We start from the raw sequence: 19,893 nt of genomic DNA on the forward strand, positions 1-19,893 counted from the left end.
CTTCTGGGGGGGTATCTGGCGATCCCCTGCTCAGGTGTCCTGGAAAGAGTCACCAGTCACTTAGCTTCCTCTCCCTCCGCCACATCTGAACTCTTGCGTTATTGTTGCATAATTATCCCTTCTCGCCGTTCTGTCCGTTGTGTGGCGTGATGATGATCTCCTGGTACTCAATCACTGCTATTTTCCTTGTGGCTGCGGGCCTTTACCAGTCTCACGGCACTTCCACGTCGGGTCCGAGCATTGGAACAAGGCGAGTGTAGCTGGTAAGTGGGGTTGAGGAGCTGGATTGCTCCAAGTCACGATGCAGGTTTTATCCCGCCCCTCAAACGATGTTGCGGTCCCTGGGCCTGTCATCGCCGGAAGTCCTTCTCGTGTGACTTTCACTCGTGGGCGGGGCTGACAGGCTGCGTTAGGCCACAATCTGATGCTTCGCTATGTGTCGCCCTCCGTAGTTGCACTGGTTTAGCGCCACTAGAAACAATAGGCCCTTTGTTACTTTTTTTGACGGTGCATGGATATTTGTCCCGGATTAATGGCTGGTAAAGACCGGGGATCTATGGAGCTTCATCGATGTGCCACTATCGCTATCTGCGCTCAGGTCATGCCCCCTTTCATGTTTTAATGCTTAGCATGAAAGGGGTGGGCAATGGCTGTTGCGGTGGGTGTTATGCTGCAACACCCATTGATTTTTGCTCTGCCCCCTATTTGCAAGAGTGGCGTAAATAGGGGGCAGCTTCAAAATTAAGACAAAAAAATGGTCTTAACAAGGTGAACTGAGGAGAAATGCTTTATTACTCCTCGTTTTTGCTGTTTCTATGTGTGATGCATGATTGTTCATGTGCAGGAAGTTGTCCCTACCTGCACATGAGCAATCATTTTAAAAATTACAAGTTGCAACTTCTATATGTGCTGCACAGAGCAGCACACATACGCTGCAGCCCTGTAGTTTAGAAGTGGCAGGGCGCAGGATTAAGACAAGATGGCTAACGCCGCTTTCTGTCACTTCTTTGTAAATAAGTTCCTTAGCATATTCAAACAATTGCTTGTACACAAAATCTAGTAGTTCAGTAATCCTTCAAAAAAGAGATGATTCAAAGGGCATCCATAAAGAAGCTTAAACAGTTTTCTTTTATTTTAGACTTTAGATCAATATAAGAACTCTAGCCAACATTTGTTACATCTATGGGTACTGTTTCCATGAAGCACAGGGTTAACACTGATTTGCATATAGCTGTGTCTGAACTGGGGTGGTGGAGTGAGCTGAAGAATGATGATGGATTCAACCCAGATCTGTGAATGTGGGTGAGTGTCTAAAAAGCTTCGGCGCTCCGTCCATTATCTCCTAGTGTTTGCTTTGTTCGCCCTAAGTGGGCAGGTTATGCCCAGACGTGGGTCCCTTGCTCACTTTGCCATTGGATTGAAGCTAGCCTGGCTGTTGAGGGCTGTTAGTCCGAAACTGATCCCAGGTAGCTTGATTCTGATCCAGGGTAGACATGACTTGGCAGTTTGGGCTGGACTGGTCCCATGTGGCATAGGGTCAAGACTGATTTGCATATAGCTGTGTCTGAACTGGGGTGGCTAAGTGAGCTAAAGAATGAAAATGGATTCAACACAGATCTATAACTGGGGGAGAGTGTCTGAAAAGTTTCAGCGTCCGTCCATCATCTCCTTGTGTTTTCTTTTGTCCGAATTACTTTGTCAGGGCTAGAATCTTTTTGAACTATATCATCACATGTTATGGTTTTACTATTTGTAGAGCGGACATCTCACTCAAGAGGGTGTTCACTCATTAGATGGGAGGGCACTGGGCTGGCTGAGTCTTAGGTCTAGGTAAAGTACAATATCTTCAGTTTTTTGTGGAAAACAGAGACTAAGGAGGTGGCTCTGCTGTGCAGGGGGAGATTGTTCCAGGCTATTGTTTGGGTATGAGTGATTAGAAAGTGTACCCACCGGCTCTGGATTTGTGGATTCAGATCATGTCAGTAAGCAGAGGGCTGACCGAAAATAAATTTGTGGTCAGGGATTGGAAATTGATGCAGCTGTTAAGGATTAGGAGACCTAAATTGTGCATGACTTTTATTACTGTGTGTGAAGAGCGTGAGGATAGTGTATTTGTGGACGGGAATCCAGTGGAGCTCTGTGAGGTCTGAGGTTACGTGTGTGCAGGGTGGAAGCCCGAGTGTGAGTCTGGCTGCTGCGCTCTGGGTGCATCCCGAGTGTGACAACTATATCATAACCACCACTTCCTATGTATCAACATATTTCAAGTTGCACAATCGGTTCTTTACTATCCACCATAGAACGAACATGCAGCGAGAGTTGTGTTTAGAACTCTAGGGCTTTTTTGGTCTTTCCATGTGGGTTATAAGGTTTAAGAAATTCTGTGGACACTACAATTGTCTTCTTGTAGGTTTTAATTCTTTTTTTTGTCAAATTTTAGTTTTTTTATGAAGGCCTCTCACTTGTGCAGTAGAAGTGCTTTATTAAAAAAAGTTTACAGTTTTGCGTTTGTGGCTGGTCTGCAGTTAATCCTTATGTTATTCTAGATATCCCCTTATTGTTCAAATAATCTCAATTAGTTATTCTTGCTGGTCCTGAAGAAGGTGGAGTTTTTAACATACTTTCCAACGAAACGTACTGTTAGAAATGAATTTTCGGTAGGCTAGGGCGTGGGCCAAAGCCAGGCGAAAACCGCCACTCTAGTCAGGATAAGGGAGTTACAAGTCTAAAATAACCCCTGCTCACTCCCTTGGTAGCATGGCACGAGCAGCCAGGCTTATCTTAGAGGCAGTATGTAAAGCATTTAAACATAACCAACAGTAACACAGTGTACGCACTACAAAAGAACACCACACCAGCTTAGAAAAGTATCCAATATTTTTATATAATTAAAACAAGACAAAAAATTATGAAAATCTGCAATACTATACTTAAAAGTTCATAGTTCAAAAATACGGTGAATAAAAAGATTTCCTTGTGTAGATAGCTCTGCCCGGGCTACCACGGTGGTGTGAACACACCAATCCAAAAACAGTTCTGGCTGACCACGGGGTCGCAGGCTTGCTACGGTGTCGTGAAGACCTGCAAACAGTACCTTTCAGAGATGTAGGGCGACGGGGCCCTTGAAGTCTCTCGTGTTGCCGGTCGAGCTCCTTTCTGATGGGATCAGGAGTGCTGGTGCCAACAGGCGTCGGGTGCTGCGGTGCGAAGCGCAGCGGTACGGCGCGCGGTGCCCCCAAAGGCGGTGTCAGATAGCAGTCATCGGAGTGACCAGGGTCAGGGTGATAGTTGGAGGCGGTGCTTATCACGGTGCTAGCAGGTCACAGTGCAAGCAGCGGCATTGTCATTCCTGAAGCCCTGTCGTCGGAAGACGAACTGGAGTCGATGACACTGGCGTCTGTGGTCCAAAGCTGCGGTGTGGGATGAGGGTGCTGTGTCATGTAACTTACAAGCGGGTCCCCCGAACCACAGTGCAAGCAGCGGCATCGATTTCGGCGGGAGGTGGTGGCGTCAGGAAGGCCACGGCGTCGTCATGTAGTGAGGTGTTGCAGAGTGCGGGCCCACAGGTCGTGGTGTGAGGAGCGGCTCGTGATGTTATCGGCAGGCATCATCTGTGATACCAAGGTCGCGGTGCGGCGTTGCGGCAGTGCCCTCTGCGGTGCCAAAGCTTCAGTGTGAAGCAAGGCAGTGCGGAATGCGGTGCAAACAGGTCGCGGTGCGAGCAGCGACTCGGTGATGGCATCAGCAGGAGGCATCTGTGAGACCAGGGTTGCGGTGCGGCATTGCGGCGGTTCCCTCTGTGGTGCTAAAGCAAGGCGTGAAGCAAGGCGGTGCAGAGTGCGGTGTCCACAGGTCACGGTGCGAGCAGCGGCCCGGTGGCGGCATCAACAGGCGTCGTCTGTGAGACCAAGGTTGCAGTTCAGCATTGCATCAGTGCTGTCTATGGTTCCTTCAGGACACGGGTTCGGCAGGGTCATTGTGGACGTCGACGAGTGGTGTTCTTCGGGTTGCAGCACAAAACACACTGTTCCCAGTGCTGTGGGTCGAAGAACCTGAAGTCTTTGCTGTTCATGAGACTTTGTGAACAGGGGCAAGCTTTAAATCAAGCCCTTGGAGATTCTCACCAATTTGGTTGCAGAAAGTCCAGTCCATGCCTGTCACTGCCTAAGACTGATGCAAAAACAACAGAGATCTGGGCCTAAATCCATTGTTTTTTGGTCACCATGCCATTCCAGTTTGAACCCAACCATATGCAAATCAGTCTTGACCCTGTGCCCATGGGAACAGTCCAGCCCGAACTGCCAAGCCGTAAACTGGCAGAGTATGCCCAGACGTGGGTCCCTTGCTCACTCTGCCACTGGATTCAAGATAGCCTGGCTGATGAGGGTTATGAATCCGAAACCGGTTCCAGGATGCTTGTTTTCAGTCCAGAGAAGACATGGCTTGGCAGTGCGGGCTGGGCTGTTCCCATGAGGCACAGGGTCAGACTGATTTGCATATGGCCATGTCTGAACTGGGGTGGTGGAGTGAGCTAAAGAATGATGATGGATTAAACTCAGATGAGTTGACTGGGGGTGAGTGTTTGATTTGCTCTAACGCTCCGTCCATCATCCCCTTTGGTATTGCACTGCCCAAGACAGAAGCAGCCATTACAGGTCATCCCAGCAAAGCACGCAGCAAAGCAGTCGTTCCTTTTAGCAGCTACTCTGGCTCTTCTTCTGTGCCGTCTTCTTGATCCAGAGGAGTTTTAAAGTCCAGAGGTCTGGGACCCAGTATTTGTACAGAAAATTCATTTGATCTTCCTGGCAGAGAGTGTCTGTGTCTGGCCAGAACCAGTTGGGCCTTCTCTGGTGTGAATTCCTGGCAGGAGGTGGAGACGGCTTTGTCAGAGGCAGACCAGGCCCTTTGAGATGCAAGGAAATCTCCTCCCTCTTTCCCCCATCGAACCTATGTCTATTTAACCCTTTCTTGACCTACCTAGTCTATCGGGAGCCAACCTGCTTCCTCGCCATCTAACGTCCAAAAACCAGACAGGCAATCCACATTGCAGTAGAGGAACACGGGATGACAGAGCAAAATAAAACTCACTTTCTAAAAGTGGCCTTTATGAACTCAAAAGAAAAGGGCACCCTCGCTTAAGGCTACGTTTTTGGATGCTGAGTTCAGGCATACCAAACTTCATTCGCTTATACCTTTTTCAGGCTACGTACGTGGTGGCATTGTCCGTGCTGCAGGCCCACGAGTAGCGGTGGACTCACTAGTCCCGGCACCCGCAGTGCCCTTTACTGGGGACTGGCAAGTAACACAATTTGCCACAGGAGCACCAGCACTTTACCACTGATCAGCAGTGCGAAAAGCACGCAGAAACGTTATACCAGCAAAAACAGAGTCAAAACCAGGAGGGCGGAAAGCAAAAACTCTGGGGAAACACGCCAAAAGATGCCAACACGTATGTAGACAGGAACAACAATACCTAACCCTACAACACAGCAATGGTTGAAAAACACAGTCTTTTCCCGTTTTGTTTGGATAGTGATTGTGTTTCTAGGTTGGATAAGGTATGAGTAATAGTCATGAGTATATTAGAGGGTGTGTGTGAAGAGAGAGTGGTGTTAAAATGCATGGATTTATGAAAATAAATTGGACATACTTATTCAGTACATCTACTGTTCAACAACATCAGTTGCCTTGTGGTTTCAGAAATATTTTTATTCTCAGGTTCATTTCCAAAAAGGAAAAGGAAAAAACAATACATCAACTGAAATTTTTTGGATTAAATTGTGCAATTGTATATATGTATTTTGTTTATTTATGTTTTGTTGTTATTGAACAATCAAAGGAATTTATTGGACAGCACTTTGGATATAGCATGTATGTATTTATTGTACGTTTATTCTTACTGTGAAAAATAATATGTACAAAAAATGATGAACTAAAGAAATGAAAGAGTAAATGTAAATAATCAACTACGATTTTTCTTTAGAACAGCCGTGAGTTAATTCTAGCCGTGCTAGAAGCAATACAGGTCTGATAGGACACCCTTCTTATTTCATTAAACTACTGCAACACACTCTATATCTAAAACCAACTCACGCTAAGACTCTAGACCATCCAAAACAACACTGTCAGACTCATCCTAGACGTCCCCAGAAGCACCCACATCACTCCCCACCTCGCTGAACGACACTGGCTACCCATCCAAATCAAAGCTGTTCATTAACACCTACAAAGCCCTCCACAAACCAGGACCAGCATACCTCAACAGCTGACTCCAACTCTACAAACCCTATAGACAGCTACGCTCCACCTTTCTCTCCTTCACACGAATCCCCAGCGTCTGCAGAAGCAAGATAGCAGAGCACGCTTTCTTGTTCATTGCCGCCAAAAACTGGAACGACCACTGCACTTCTCAACTTCCAAAGGAAACTGAAGACCTGGCTGTTCAACTAAGAGCACTGCCAGGCCTCACTCCTGCTCCAGCGCCTGGATACCCTAACGGGTGATATGCTGCTCCTTTCATATCTAAATAACATAACATAGCAAAAGATGAAAGCCTCAATATTCCTATCCAATTCTGACCCATGCTTATTGCTCATGCCACCTCTAGCAACTTTAACCCCACTTTATTAACGCCCTTCTTCATGCCATCTACATCCCCTGTGTTCTTGCCTTGGTGACCTATACCTCGCCCCGTTCCCTCCAAAATACTGCTTATGACGGTAATACTCAAATTTCAGCCATTTCCTTACTCATAATCCTTCCTGCCCACACCATATACTTAATCTATGTGCTGCAAATCTCTTCCGTCTCCTTTACCTCCCCATCTGATGTTCCCCATCAATTGCATTCCCTTACCACAGGCGCACCTCACACTTCTATCATTCTCTCTGTTACAGCATCTCCTCTTTGGTTCTGCAACCTAGCTGTGGAGTTTCAAAACTTCCATTGTCTCAGTACAACTTTTTTGTTCTCAGAAATTGATTGAATTAATTTGAGTTTCCACAAGTGTAATGTTTTCAATGCATCCCCTTGTATAATAATATAATTTGTGCTGCATATCTTTCAATAGTAGGTTTAGTATACAAGGGAACCCAAAATAATGGCCAAGGACCATGGGTTAAGCTACTTATTTTTATGTTACAAAGGTCCTAGCTTTTTTAAGATATCTAGAGGATTGATTTCCACAGGCTAAAAATAAAGGCTGTGTTTTTTCTTCAGTGTCCAGCCGGACCTAGAAGTATTTATTTCCAAAATAGTAAGAATAGGTAGAATAAAGCGAAAACAATTCGCACATTAATAACTGGGCACAAGCCTGTACCAAGTCAAAGGAAAACAATACAAAGAAAAAGACAAAGAATTCACAGGCAAACAAGGAGAACAGGGTGGCTTATAATACAATGCAAGAAATTCTTGAATAAGCACAAACCCACAGTAACTGCCGAGAAAGTTAAAAATCATACAACAAGCAGTACTGCAAAACAGTCGACGAACGTTTCGATCCCTATCTCCAATAATACAGTGGGATCATCTTCAGGACTAGAGTTTGACTTTGCCTGATTTGTCAAGTGAGCCTGTAGGGTATAAACAGGAAGAGAAAGAAAAAGAAAAGTTTCTGTACCAATTATTTACAGAATGAGTGCTAAAAGGTTAAAGTGATCGTCAACAACCGGTTTTGTCATGCAAGATGCAACATGTGCACATGCAGTTGTATCCAAAGGGCACGGATCGCACTGTGCTCGTGTTTGGGGTGCGAGAAAAGGCTTACCGCGTTCATTTTGTGGCATTGGTGCTTAGTGGCGGGGAATATAGTGTTGGGTGAAGAGTTATCGTAGTGATTGATGCCTGGGGTGAGTTAAGGGACCCAGTATGAATGGGTAATTACCACGAGCTGTGCTAGATGGGCCAGTCGTGGCTGAACAAGGCTTCAATGTCAAACAGTTCCGGTTTAAAGTTGATGCCTGTGTGGAGTTATTAAGGTCAATATTAGCGTATGGTAGATAAGTAGCATTTAGAAAATTCGAATTGAAAACCCATAATTACCGGGTGACGATTCAGAGGAATCGAAATGAAGATAAGGCCTGCCAAAAACAGGTCGGGTTGATTGTGACCTAGAAGGGAGGCATTATAATCTAGAGTTACAATTATTACAGTGGTATCAGGGTGGTGACTCAAGTGCAGTGAGCAAAAACCAAACATTACCGATGGAGCCTAGTATTGAGCGTGGGCTCGATGCGGGACTTCAGTTTGGAAGTAGTAGCCTGTGAACAAAGGGACATTGGTTGATGGTGGGGAGTGTGGGGCAAGAAGCAACAGTTGGTGATTTGTGCAGGCAAAAATTTACCGTGACCGGGGGTCTGTTCCACATAAGGCGCTCGATAATACGGGCCTTTTCCATGCGAGTCTGAAATAAAAATGCCACGGGCGCACATGAAGTATATGGCGAGCTATACCGGACTCATTTGATTCCCAAGGGGGCGCCAGGGTTCTTCCAAGGGCTTACCTTAGTTTACTCGTAGTGGGGCCTCGATGGGATCCCGTCTAGGTAGCACAGTGGCCGGATGCTAAGCGTCTGCATTCAGAGACGCCAGATATGCTGTGTCGAGATAGTGGTGGACAATGAGGACGGACTAATTGGGAATCGGCGGTAGTGCCGATGTTGGACGCCATCTTGGAGTGGTGGATTGTCCGAGCCATAATATTTGGGATGACCAGTGAAAGTGCCTATACGTGGTACGTAGTGCAAGGGGCGCCAGCTGTTCGGTTAGAAACAAGCTGGGGTGCCCTGCGTGAACCGTTAGAGTGGTGGCGAACGAACGACTCAAGAGTGAGTTGTGCTGGTGTAGGCGCCATTTTGGAGTGGTGAGGCGCAGAAAGAGTGAGGGTGAAGGTGCCACAAAGCGTTTCACAATGCACATGATCTCGAGCTAATTCAGTTAAAAGCATGCAAATTCGAGCCAACTGACATTTCGAAATTGTTACATTTTAAGGACAGACAATTATTATGTAGGCTCATGCAACGAAAGGGGGCATAAATGAACAGCTTATATTAGGCTTGTCCAGTCTTCAGTTCTGTTGAGGCCATCCTGAATGGAGTTGAACTGTATGATGGACTTCAGCTCCTCTTTATTCAGTAATTGTCCCATGTTGCCGCCTCTCGGAGGGAGTCTCAGTACTTTCAAGACAGTCCATTTCAATTCATTGTCAGAGTGTTTTTGAGCTACAAAATGTTCCACCAGGGGTGCATTTAGAGTACCGCACCGAATGCGGCTCCTGTGTTGTCCAATACGGATTTTTACCTTTTGGCTGGTCTGTCCTATGTACACTTTCTGGCAAGGGCACACAATTAGGTAAATAACGTTGCAGGTGTTACAATTGGAGAAGGAACGACATTGTATAGTGATGTTGTTAAAAGTAAAACTTTTTCCTTCTATAGTGCTGTCACAATTGTTACATCCACCACATTTTACATGCCCAACAATGGGGGACAGACCCCATACATTTTCAAGTGTAGTCGATGGTAAAGGAGCAGGTAGAGCAGCTCTTACAAGGTGATCCCTGAGATTTTTACTCTTTTTAAAGGCAAATACAGGTTTCTCAAAAGAAAGGACACCTGTATTGAGTATTGGCCAATGCTTGAGGATACTCTTTCTTAGTTGATTTGAGATAGGTGAGAAAGTGGATATGCAAGGTATGCGTTTAGAGTCAGTCTTTTCCTTTGGCGTGAGTAAGACTTCCCTGGGGCAATACCATGCCCGCTTGGTAGCGTTTTTAACTAATTTCTTTGGGTACCCTCTATCTTTAAGTTTGGTTGCCAAGGTGGTGGCTTCTCGGAAGTAATCCTCCTTGCAAGAGCAATTACGCCTGATTCGCAAAAATTGCGAGTATGGTAATGAGTCGCGTAATGCTCTTGGGTGGTTACTGTTGTAGGCCAAAAGAGTGTTTTTTTCAGTGGGCTTACGGTAGAGGCGTGTCAATAGGGAACCTTCACTGTGATAAATGGACAAGTCCAAGAAGGAGATAGAGTCATGATCAGTGGTGATAGTAAAGGTGAGGCCCAAACAATTATTGTTCAGCCAGTGTAAGAATTGGCGCAGGCAATCGTCACTTCCAGTCCAAATGATGAAAATGTCATCGATATACCTACGCCAAAACTTCACTCCCGAAAAGAAGGGATTGGTCGGGTTGTTGATCACATTGGTCTCTATTTCATCCATAAACAGAATCGCCAGGTTCGGAGCAAAAATTGCGCCCATGGCGGTCCCCTTGATCTGTTCATAGAAGTTGCCATTAAAGAGGAAAAAATTCCTCGTAAGGCATATCTCTAGGAGTTGAAGAATGAACATGCTGGGTACAGCATGTGGTCGAGGTCGTGAGTCCAAAATCTTTTTAATCACTAACAGTGCTGTAGTCTGAGGAATGTTAGTATATAGGGACTCAATGTCCATGGTTACCAGAGTTTCAGTCATAGGGTTGTACGGATGATGCTCAATCATGTTAATCATGTGCATTGAGTCCTTTATGTAGCATTGCGTGAAAGGGACAAAATCTTTAATGAAAAAGTCTACGTAAGAACCCAATGGTTCCAAAATGGATCCGCAGGCTGAAACAATAGGGCGGCCTGGAGGGTTTATTTGATCTTTATGAATTTTTGGTAACGTGTATATTACCGGAATTCTGGGTGATTTTACATTCAGGAAATTATATTCTTTTTTTGATAGAAAACCAGCTTCAAGACCCTCTTTCGTGATTTTTTGTATTAGGCTCTGTATCAGAGGCACCCAGGACCCACCACAGCGTGGGAAGGTCAAGAAAACCCAGAGATGGAACTACCCCCCTGGCGAGCGCAGGACTCGCAACAACTATTACCAATGGTGAGCGGAATACAAGCTATGCCACAAGGAACTGACAGCATTCCTATTTTTAATCTTTCCAAATATACACTGGCACAAGAAGAGCTTTCATTACTTATGAAAGGCCTTTCTTTTGTGCCAACAATTCCACCCAACTATATGGATTTACAAACAGAACTTATGAGATTTTTTAGACGCATACGTCTACAAGTCTTCTTTCAGTTGCATCCCACACCAGAAAGGGTCACTAACACTCCTTTCCGTCCACCATCTATCTTCTCGCCCTCTGCAAATATGATTCCCACAGAAGTGGTCACTTTCGAGAAGATAATTCTGAAGGAATTGCAGAAATTCCAAAACAAGAAAATGTTTATACCCTACAACATTTCTAGGGAAGAGAAAAATGCCATTTCCCAACTTAAAACTAATGATAACCTCATAATTAAAAGTGCAGATAAGGGCGGAGGTATCGTATTGCAAGAAAAAACTGCATATGTTTCAGAAATAATGCGACAACTTGAGAATAAGGAACACTACAAAAGACTGAGTCACAATCCCAGTAAGGATATACAGAGCCTAATACAAAAAATCACGAAAGAGGGTCTTGAAGCTGGTTTTCTATCAAAAAAAGAATATAATTTCCTGAATGTAAAATCACCCAGAATTCCGGTAATATACACGTTACCAAAAATTCATAAAGATCAAATAAACCCTCCAGGCCGCCCTATTGTTTCAGCCTGCGGATCCATTTTGGAACCATTGGGTTCTTACGTAGACTTTTTCATTAAAGATTTTGTCCCTTTCACGCAATGCTACATAAAGGACTCAATGCACATGATTAACATGATTGAGCATCATCCGTACAACCCTATGACTGAAACTCTGGTAACCATGGACATTGAGTCCCTATATACTAACATTCCTCAGACTACAGCACTGTTAGTGATTAAAAAGATTTTGGACTCACGACCTCGACCACATGCTGTACCCAGCATGTTCATTCTTCAACTCCTAGAGATATGCCTTACGAGGAATTTTTTCCTCTTTAATGGCAACTTCTATGAACAGATCAAGGGGACCGCCATGGGCGCAATTTTTGCTCCGAACCTGGCGATTCTGTTTATGGATGAAATAGAGACCAATGTGATCAACAACCCGACCAATCCCTTCTTTTCGGGAGTGAAGTTTTGGCGTAGGTATATCGATGACATTTTCATCATTTGGACTGGAAGTGACGATTGCCTGCGCCAATTCTTACACTGGCTGAACAATAATTGTTTGGGCCTCACCTTTACTATCACCACTGATCATGACTCTATCTCCTTCTTGGACTTGTCCATTTATCACAGTGAAGGTTCCCTATTGACACGCCTCTACCGTAAGCCCACTGAAAAAAACACTCTTTTGGCCTACAACAGTAACCACCCAAGAGCATTACGCGACTCATTACCATACTCGCAATTTTTGCGAATCAGGCGTAATTGCTCTTGCAAGGAGGATTACTTCCGAGAAGCCACCACCTTGGCAACCAAACTTAAAGATAGAGGGTACCCAAAGAAATTAGTTAAAAACGCTACCAAGCGGGCATGGTATTGCCCCAGGGAAGTCTTACTCACGCCAAAGGAAAAGACTGACTCTAAACGCATACCTTGCATATCCACTTTCTCACCTATCTCAAATCAACTAAGAAAGAGTATCCTCAAGCATTGGCCAATACTCAATACAGGTGTCCTTTCTTTTGAGAAACCTGTATTTGCCTTTAAAAAGAGTAAAAATCTCAGGGATCACCTTGTAAGAGCTGCTCTACCTGCTCCTTTACCATCGACTACACTTGAAAATGTATGGGGTCTGTCCCCCATTGTTGGGCATGCAAAATGTGGTGGATGTAACAATTGTGACAGCACTATAGAAGGAAAAAGTTTTACTTTTAACAACATCACTATACAATGTCGTTCCTTCTCCAATTGTAACACCTGCAACGTTATTTACCTAATTGTGTGCCCTTGCCAGAAAGTGTACATAGGACAGACCAGCCAAAAGGTAAAAATCCGTATTGGACAACACAGGAGCCGCATTCGGTGCGGTACTCTAAATGCACCCCTGGTGGAACATTTTGTAGCTCAAAAACACTCTGACAATGAATTGAAATGGACTGTCTTGAAAGTACTGAGACTCCCTCCGAGAGGCGGCAACATGGGACAATTACTGAATAAAGAAGAGCTGAAGTGCATCATACAGTTCAACTCCATTCAGGATGGCCTCAACAGAACTGAAGACTGGACAAGCCTAATATAAGCTGTTCATTTATGCCCCCTTTCGTTGCATGAGCCTACATAATAATTGTCTGTCCTTAAAATGTAACAATTTCGAAATGTCAGTTGGCTCGAATTTGCATGCTTTTAACTGAATTAGCTCGAGATCATGTGCATTGTGAAACGCTTTGTGGCACCTTCACCCTCACTCTTTCTGCGCCTCACCACTCCAAAATGGCGCCTACACCAGCACAACTCACTCTTGAGTCGTTCGTTCGCCACCACTCTAACGGTTCACGCAGGGCACCCCAGCTTGTTTCTAACCGAACAGCTGGCGCCCCTTGCACTACGTACCACGTATAGGCACTTTCACTGGTCATCCCAAATATTATGGCTCGGACAATCCACCACTCCAAGATGGCGTCCAACATCGGCACTACCGCCGATTCCCAATTAGTCCGTCCTCATTGTCCACCACTATCTCGACACAGCATATCTGGCGTCTCTGAATGCAGACGCTTAGCATCCGGCCACTGTGCTACCTAGACGGGATCCCATCGAGGCCCCACTACGAGTAAACTAAGGTAAGCCCTTGGAAGAACCCTGGCGCCCCCTTGGGAATCAAATGAGTCCGGTATAGCTCGCCATATACTTCATGTGCGCCCGTGGCATTTTTATTTCAGACTCGCATGGAAAAGGCCCGTATTATCGAGCGCCTTATGTGGAACAGACCCCCGGTCACGGTAAATTTTTGCCTGCACAAATCACCAACTGTTGCTTCTTGCCCCACACTCCCCACCATCAACCAATGTCCCTTTGTTCACAGGCTACTACTTCCAAACTGAAGTCCCGCATCGAGCCCACGCTCAATACTAGGCTCCATCGGTAATGTTTGGTTTTTGCTCACTGCACTTGAGTCACCACCCTGATACCACTGTAATAATTGTAACTCTAGATTATAATGCCTCCCTTCTAGGTCACAATCAACCCGACCTGTTTTTGGCAGGCCTTATCTTCATTTCGATTCCTCTGAATCGTCACCCGGTAATTATGGGTTTTCAATTCGAATTTTCTAAATGCTACTTATCTACCATACGCTAATATTGACCTTAATAACTCCACACAGGCATCAACTTTAAACCGGAACTGTTTGACATTGAAGCCTTGTTCAGCCACGACTGGCCCATCTAGCACAGCTCGTGGTAATTACCCATTCATACTGGGTCCCTTAACTCACCCCAGGCATCAATCACTACGATAACTCTTCACCCAACACTATATTCCCCGCCACTAAGCACCAATGCCACAAAATGAACGCGGTAAGCCTTTTCTCGCACCCCAAACACGAGCACAGTGCGATCCGTGCCCTTTGGATACAACTGCATGTGCACATGTTGCATCTTGCATGACAAAACCGGTTGTTGACGAGCACTTTAGCCTTTTAGCACTCATTCTGTAAATAATTGGTACAGAAACTTTTCTTTTTCTTTCTCTTCCTGTTTATACCCTACAGGCTCACTTGACAAATCAGGCAAAGTCAAACTCTAGTCCTGAAGATGATCCCACTGTATTATTGGAGATAGGGATCGAAACGTTCGTCGACTGTTTTGCAGTACTGCTTGTTGTATGATTTTTAACTTTCTCGGCAGTTACTGTGGGTTTGTGCTTATTCAAGAATTTCTTGCATTGTATTATAAGCCACCCTGTTCTCCTTGTTTGCCTGTGAATTCTTTGTCTTTTTCTTTGTATTGTTTTCCTTTGACTTGGTACAGGCTTGTGCCCAGTTATTAATGTGCGAATTGTTTTCGCTTTATTCTACCTATTCTTACTATTTTGGAAATAAATACTTCTAGGTCCGGCTGGACACTGAAGAAAAAACACAGCCTTTATTTTTAGCCTGTGGAAATCAATCCTCTAGATATCTTAAAAAAGCTAGGACCTTTGTAACATAAAAATAAATGCATATCTTTCAATGGCAAGTAATGTTCCTCCTACAACCTATTAATACGTTTTACATTTCATAGTTTCTGTATATTTTATGTTGGAGCTGCAATTGCCATACTTAAAAGAACCTGGCAATATACTCAGATTGGATTAAGCTGATATAGTGATTGCATTTCTGACTTTATTGACAATTTTCAAAGAATTCAGAGATTACTTCTGGTAACCTGTGACTGTCCCAGATTCGCTCAAGTTTTTACACTGGCACATTTTTCACATATAGACATGTTGGGCCCGATTCACAGAATGAACTTAAGACTCAATCCTAAACTTACTACTATTTTGGTATTCACAGAATGCACTTACTACTTTTGTTATTCACAGAAGTTAGGATTTTGTCTTAAGTCTGTCTTAAGTCTGTCTTAAGTCTGTCTTAAATTTGTCTTAAGACAAATTTAAGACAAAATCCTAACTTCTGTGAATACCAAAAGTAGTAAGTTCATTCTGTGAGTGCCAAAAGTAGTAAGTGCATTCTGTGAATACCAAAATAGTAGTAAGTTTAGGATTGAGTCTTAAATTCATTCTGTGAATCGGGCCCCTAATTCTGAAAATATCAAATTTTACTTATTTATTTATTTATGTATCTCTACAGGGAACGTAATTTTACCTGTGGAGATGAGATGAGATTTCTTGTACAAGCCTGCCAATTTTGGGATGTTCCCTTCCGTTTCCACCCGGAAAAACTATTCACTCTTGTCCTCAATATTCAGGAAGGAGAGCTACCAGCATAGCACTTTAAAAAAAGTTGTGATTAGCAGAAACCCATACCTTTGTGGATGGTCACTGTCTTATGCAGGTGTGTCTTCAAAGACTAGCCCACCAACAAACCCCTGTAAACGAATTTGTTGATGCAGAAATTCTAGCACACTGGCTTGCTGGAAATTGTTTGCAATAACAAATATATTTACTTGTGCGAAATCACATACTGTGAATCTGTAATGAGGATTTGCACTCATAAATCAACCTGTTAGCGCGCCAAAGCACAACTTAGGTGCACAATTACATTGTGTATTGGGCCCTGTGCTACTAGATCACACTAGATCACCTTCTCAATGAGTCCAAATCTCATTGGTTTAGTATTTCAAAGAACATTTGTTCTGCTCTATTTATTCAGGGTTTTGGTTTTCTTATCCTAGGAAGCTTGCATTTAGAATTCGATTCCATGCACTCTGATCTGATGTGGCCATAGCTAACTCTAATGACTGCATGCTCACTACTTTTTGTTTTTATAAAATATCTCTTCCCTTCTAGATCCGTTGGAGAAGTTGTGAGAGATCCCTGGCCTCTTCTGTTCTGCCATCTCGCTCAAACCAACGGACTATCTTTGACAACTCAGATTTACATTTCTTTCCATACTTTGTTTTACTAGACATTTTGAAGCCCTTTGCAAATACGTTGACTGCATCATTTAGCAAATGTTTCTTATAGAGTAGAAATTGCCCGAAGCTGGCATAAAAAGCTTGTTGACATGTCTCACTGGCAATAGGGAGCTCCCGCTCTAGATTATCATATATCTCTTGCTGGTAGGTCTGTTGGTTATTCTCTCCATACATTTCTGCTAAGCCAATTTTTGCATAGACACAAAGGGGATCCAATTGAATGGCACGTTTGAAAGTCTGGATCCCTGCTGCCAAAACATTTTGTGATGGCAAAATGTGTGCATGTATATTCTTCATTAGTTGTTCCTGGTAGAAGTAGCCCAGGTCTCTATGAAGAAGACAGTACTCTCCGTCCATGGAAATGGCTTGCTCTAGAATGTCACGGAATCTTTCAAAGTTTTGTGGTAGGAAGATGTGTGCCACATTCCTCAGGACCTCAGGATCTAGACTGTTTTGCACCACATCTTCTGCGAGCTCTTGCGCTTGGCCAAAGTCTGAACCTTTAATCAGCAGAGCCAGGTAGGCCCTACACTCATAATTGATTGGCTCTTGGTGGATGACTTCCTTAAGTTTGGAAATTGCTTTTTCTTTCAGTTCTCCGCCTGCATCATAGCGTGTGGCCGCTGCATAAAGTGCAATAGCCAGCCCAGCACAGAATTCCACATTTTTTGGGTTTTCTGATAATGCTGCCTTAAAACAGCTTACTGCCAGCTTACCGCATCGAAAACCAATTGCCATTAGGAACCAACCAATCATTCCACTAATCTCAGGAATAGTTGGTGTAGATTGAGAAGGATGAGATGGAAACTGACTAATCTTGTCAGATCTATCCAGGTACTGCTCTACCATTTCATAGTTACACAAATGATAGTAGATCTAGGCGTAGTTACCAGAGATGACCAACTTAGGTCCTATCAAGCTGGCTTGTTGACCTTCTCCCAAAAGCTCTTCGGCAGTCTTAAGACTTTCAAGGGCCTCCTGGTATCTTCCTTCCCGCTGGTGTAAATAGGCCTGGAGTGCGTAAAAGGTGGAATGGTTGTTGTAAGGCATGTGTTGAAGTCTGAGGTTGAGACCTTGCTTCACGTGTCCTATATCAATTTTGTCTTGCTCCTCAAGACTCCAGGTGAAGTGACACTGAAGCTTCTCAAGTCTCTCCTTTAAAGGCATGGTTCTGCAATGAAAAATCATGGAGATTATGTTATACAACTCTCATTTTTTGGGAACAGTCAGCTGGAGTTGACAGCTTTGCAGTGCTTCACTTCATTTTCACAACCTGTGTGTCGCATTTTTTTTGGCTTCAAGTATGTGAATGTTACTGTGTGTATGAGAGTGGGTGTTAAGAAGAAGGCTGGTTTCAGTTGCTTGGGGCAGTGGCAGGTGGGGAATTTTGAAACGGATGGAGGGGGAGCAAACACCTGACACAGTTGTATGTTTCTAGTGAGGGGCATCAGTTAAAGCGAATATGGCTTGGGGCACTCTACCTCAGAAAATGCTAGAACAAAGAAAAATATTAGCCAAATTGTGCATTTTACTTCGCAAATAAATTGACTAAACATGTGATTTCCAGGCAATAATAATATAAAGTGAATGGAATATTCCAAACAATCAAGCAAACTCAACTCTATCCAGGGGTGTTTGGAGGTTTACTTCCATGGGAGAGAAAAACATTGGTCCCAGTTCGAGTCTTTCACTACATGGTATACCAAACACAGAGACCAAAACATAATGTGTGTTTGCCAATTCTTAAAATGTATGACGAATGAATGAACGAATGACATGGCATTTATATTCAGCGTACAGAAAAAAGTTACTTCTGGAAGAAAGTGTCTTCATGCTACGTATCATGTCTTCATGCTACGTATCATGTAACCTCATACATCCTTTGTTTCCTACCTTGCCTACCCCTTGTACATCACCAGTCACATAGTTAAGTGATATTGCTCTCTTTTGAGGGTTACAATTAAGTTAGAGGGTGGTAATTGTGTGTGAAACAATTGTGGGCTGGAGTAAAGGGGGAATGATGAGGAGAAATAATATGTGTGTTGTGGTGACATCTGGCAGTAGGAGGCAACTTGTTCAAGGGAGCCCCAGTTTCCCCCACTACAGTCATACATGCTTCATGCCTTTTTTGAAGGCATTATCTTTATACAGATTGCAGACAAAGAACAGGAGTTAATGCAAGGCATCCAATTGGCTTAGGACTTCCCACTGGGAGCTTATATGAATAATACTCTACTTGAAAGGGGAAAGATGGAAAAATGAAGTCACACAGAGCATGGAAATATAGGGGTTTATACATGATAGTATCCCCCGGATTAGACATTTTTAGAGGCTGAGGCACCTAGGACTTAAGTAGCAAACAAGTGACGTATGTCTATAGCTTTATGTGTACATATATGTGACAGAAATTGTAATAACAAATTTCACTTTTTGATAAAGTTTGATTCCTGAGAAACCACGTATATGCCAAATGAGTCATTGTTTAATGCAGATGGTTCCTGCCCAGTGTGAATTCCAGATACACTGGTGCCATTTTTACATTCTAACCCCTCTGAACACCTATCAATATTTTGGTCCCCACAGAGACACTGATTAGTTTTCAACATCTTACATTCAAAAGACGCCTCTCATAAAGGTGGGTAAAAATGTAAAACCCCAAATGACCGTAAGCAGTCTTGGCCATCTTCATACAGTTTGCTGTTGAATAGTAGGTGAAAAATGATGGACTGGGATGCGGCCCGAGTGACTGGCAATGGATATTTGCAAGCATTCCTCCGTCACCTTTGTGTTTTCTTCAGTGTGATATACTAAGTGCTACAGCTATGCGGGGGCATGTATCCTATGCTCCTTGTGCAACTGAACCCAATCTATACCTCACTGAAGAGGTGCATCTAGGATACAACTGGTGTAATGTTACTTGTGCTGGTGTTCAGAAGGAATATGGGCTGGCATTTTGGACTGGCCTGTTCCTATTGGAGCATGATCAATGCTAATTTGCACACGTGCAGTACCATTCTGAAGAGTTTCCACTCAAATTGAAATTCGTTCAAACTTAAGAATAAGGGCATTAGAAGTGTCCATGTAGCATCCTAATCATTTCACACTGGGGTCTGATTTAGAACCCAGGCAAGCCATAATAATGTGCTGAAGTTGGGTCATCAGAAATGTTTACCACTCTGACACATTTGCTCCCCCTCTGCACCACCATCTTAGCCACGGTGGTTGTGCTGAGATTAGGGTGATTATTCAGAGAACAATAGCAACTTTATGTCTTCTGACAACTCAGACAGCCTCCGTGGCATTGACACTGGACCAATAGAGAGCAGAAATAAAGCAGACATCATCAACCTGCCATAAAGGTAAGTGAGGGGCCACAGTAAATAGATAGAAGAAGGTGCTTTCATTGGATCA

The 19,893-nt window shown here is 43.8% G+C and overlaps 1 pseudogene across 1 annotated transcript in view; it reads right to left on the reverse strand.

The window, feature by feature from the left end:
- Window positions 1–16,204: 16,204 nt before the first annotated feature.
- The window catches only part of LOC144769344 (interferon-induced protein with tetratricopeptide repeats 5-like), a 9,292-nt pseudogene continuing 5,603 nt past the window's right edge, over window positions 16,205–19,893 (reverse strand). The window contains exon 2 of the transcript XR_013598690.1: window positions 16,205–17,653. The product of XR_013598690.1 is annotated as an interferon-induced protein with tetratricopeptide repeats 5-like (transcript). The remainder of the gene's footprint in view (window positions 17,654–19,893) is intronic.

The sequence above is a fragment of the Lissotriton helveticus genome, chromosome 1_1 (genome assembly GCF_964261635.1).
Source record: "Lissotriton helveticus chromosome 1_1, aLisHel1.1, whole genome shotgun sequence".
NCBI lineage: Eukaryota > Metazoa > Chordata > Amphibia > Caudata > Salamandridae > Lissotriton > Lissotriton helveticus.